This window comes from Gymnoscopelus braueri (assembly GCF_963280865.1).
Source record: "Gymnoscopelus braueri genome assembly, chromosome: 9".
NCBI classification, from domain to species: Eukaryota; Metazoa; Chordata; class Actinopteri; order Myctophiformes; family Myctophidae; genus Gymnoscopelus; species Gymnoscopelus braueri.
This window is the reverse complement of record NC_137610.1, coordinates 41865624-41868674: the sequence shown is the minus strand read 5'-3', so window position 1 is coordinate 41868674 and position 3051 is coordinate 41865624. Positions and strand designations below refer to the sequence as shown.

The 3051-nt window shown below is 36.8% G+C and overlaps 1 protein-coding gene across 1 annotated transcript in view; it reads right to left on the bottom strand.

Annotated features, from left to right (window-relative positions):
• The window catches only part of pik3c2a (phosphatidylinositol-4-phosphate 3-kinase, catalytic subunit type 2 alpha), an 87813-nt gene extending 85957 nt beyond the window's left edge, over positions 1 to 1856 (bottom strand). The window contains exon 1 of the mRNA XM_080437929.1: positions 1768 to 1856. The gene's annotated coding sequence lies outside the window, so the exon portion shown is untranslated. The remainder of the gene's footprint in view (positions 1 to 1767) is intronic.
• Between the last annotated feature and the right edge of the window lie 1195 nt (positions 1857 to 3051).

Sequence of the window (3051 nt, the reverse complement as noted above, 5' to 3'; positions counted from 1 at the left end):
GAAAATAACTTTACCTCCGGAGCAGTAGTAGTTTTAATGGCAGTATATTATCTTGAACTTGGGGGGGGGCTCTGTATTCAGGGGTACACACACACTTAGTAAAATCCAGTGTTCTTTTATCCTGAGTGAGAACATTTTTGACCAAATGGACCTGTAAAGCTCCATTTGTAACACTTTCAGAGTTACAAGTGGATATATATAACTCTCGGAGTTGTACATATGTATAATATGTGTATATATGTATAATAATGAAACTGTTATAACGAGTTAACAACTCCTTAGGGATTTTTTTTTTAACATTTCTGACTCTTGTTAGTAGTTAGGGAGAACTTGCAAGTATAGTTTTCAGTGGTGTAAAGTAACTAAGTACATTTACTCAAGTACTGTACTTAAATACAATTTTGAGATATTTTCACTTTACTGGAGTATTTCCAATACTTTTACTTCTACTCCACTACATCTCAGAGGCAAATATTGTACTTTTACTCCACTACAATTATTTTAAAACTTTAGTTACTAGTTACTTTGCAGATATAAATTATGATATATAAAACATGCATTAACCACTTTAGCCCCATTTTATACATTTGAAAATAGCAGATCTATCTGCTTTTTTCAAACATTTTAGTAGTTTTACTTTTGGTACTTTAAGTATATTTTGATGCCAATACTTTTACTCAAGTAACATTTTGCCTTTTGCTTGTAACAGAGTATTTTTATATTGTGGTGTTGCTACTTTTACTTAAGTAAAATACCTGAGTACTTCTTCCACCACTGATAGTTTTGGTAACTTTGTAGCAACAAGGGGTTCAACTCAACAACCCCCACATACATAGCACTGCTAAACCACAGCCAGTCAGCAGCAGAAGAAAAACTTCATCAGCACCCAGTACATCCAATAACATTTAAACTATATCATCATCATAATGGGATCAAACCCAGGATCATTGTCATGAACTTGGAACTTGAAAATTTCAAAAGATTTTGAAAGATTCAACAATTTAAAGAAACTCACCCACAGCTCTGGCAACAAAGTAGCCAGAGCTGTGGCTACTAACAACTCTTGTTAGTAGTTTAGGGAGAACTTTGACAGTATTAGTTTTGTAACTTTGTTGCAACAAGGGGCTCAAGTCAACCCCCAAATAGCCCTGCTGCTTAACCACATCCAGACAGCAGCAGAAGAAAAACTAACTTCTTCAGCACCCAGTACATTTAACATAATGAGATCAAACGCAGGATCATTCTCCATGAACTTAAACTTTTAAACAATTAAAGTAACTCACCCACAGCATTAAAAAAATATATTTCTGACTCTTGTTAGTAGTTTAGGGAGAACTTTGCCAGTATAGTTTTAGTAACTTTGTTGCAACAAGGGGTTCAAGTCAACCCCCACATAGCCCTGCTAAACCACCAAACAGCAGCAGCAGAAAAACAAACTTCTTCAGCACCCAATACACCCTAAAACATTCAACTATCTCATTGAACATTGAACTATATCATCATCATAATGAGATCAACCCCAGGGTCATTCTTCATGAACTTTGAAACTGATTCAACACTTTTTAAAGCAACTCACCCACAGCAACAAAAGTAGCCTCAACAAGCAACAAGCAACGAGGAAATAATGGGGTTATGTGTCATGGAGTAAAAAGATCCAACTACACATCTACAACAGGCGAACGTGGCTATACGTGGGGTTTAAAGTGTTACGTACACATTTACAGTAACAATTTTTTTTTTAATAATAATAAATATTAATTTCCCTACCTTCTAGCGGTGCGTTCTGTTTGTAGCCATTTTTCCTGCAGCTGCAGTTTTTTTTCCATCCACTTGCGCTTACAGGCAGTGTTGCCAGATTTTGCGAGAGAAACAAGCAAGCAACTAGGTCTATGAAAACAAGCCCAAAAGAAGCGACCACAGGCCACATGAGCACTAACCTACCTGCATCGGATATTTGAATATAGCAGAGCTTGTAGATCTGCTATTTATGTTTTTTAATCTTGAAAAAAAAGTGAGACATTTTGTATATCTTTTTTGAAATATTTTCAGATGGGGGTCCGTCCGTGGCAGAGTATAGAAAAGAGAGTAACGACACGCTTTGATCTCGCCGCAAAGCGGGCTCCTATGGCCTAGTTCCAAACATTGGAACTATGTCATTGAGATAGACAGAGCACTTCCGCATTCCATTCTTACAATGGGAGTCGACGCTAGTGTCAGAACTCTCTTTATGGCTCTGGTCCGTGGACAAATACTAGCTCTGGTTCATAGCGTTAGAAGGAGAACTCCTTCTAACGTTAATGGACCAGAGCTAGAGACAAATACATATTAATTTGGGGGCCCTTGACCTTGACATGAAAATGTTTGAGAAATATTGGTTTAAGCAACATTAGGAAACAAGCCAAAATAAGGAACTACTCTTCATAAACAAGCCCAGAAAACCGCAACCCGCAACTAAACTTACCAGAAAAACAAGCCCAAAGTCGCTTATAATAAGCGGACATGGCAACCCTGCTAACAGGACGTCACTTCCTGTCCAAGTTAGTAGAACTACATCCCATCGCTCGAAACGACTGCTGTGGTGTGATTGGCTAACCTGGTTATCAGGGCAACCATGGACATCCATGGACAGTAAAACAACAAAGTTAGGCCTATGTGCATTTAAATAAATCAGTGGTGTAAAGTAACTGAGTAAATGTACTCAAGTGCTGTACTTAAGTACAATTTTGAGCTATTTTTCTATCTGGAGTATTTCCAAATTTCAGTACTTTTACTTCTACTCCAATCTCAGAGACAAATACTGTACTTTTACTCCACTACAATTGAGTTACTAGTTAGCCTACTTTGTAGATTTTGATTATTATACATTAATCACTTCAGCCCTATTTAAACTTTGGCTATTTGAAAATAGCCGATCTACAAGCTCACTGTGCACTATGCGGATATTTTCAAAAGATGTTATACATTTGAAAACTTGGGAAATGGTACAATAATGCATAATGAGTACTTTCATTTTTGGTACTTTAAGTATATTTTGATGCCAATACTTTTTGT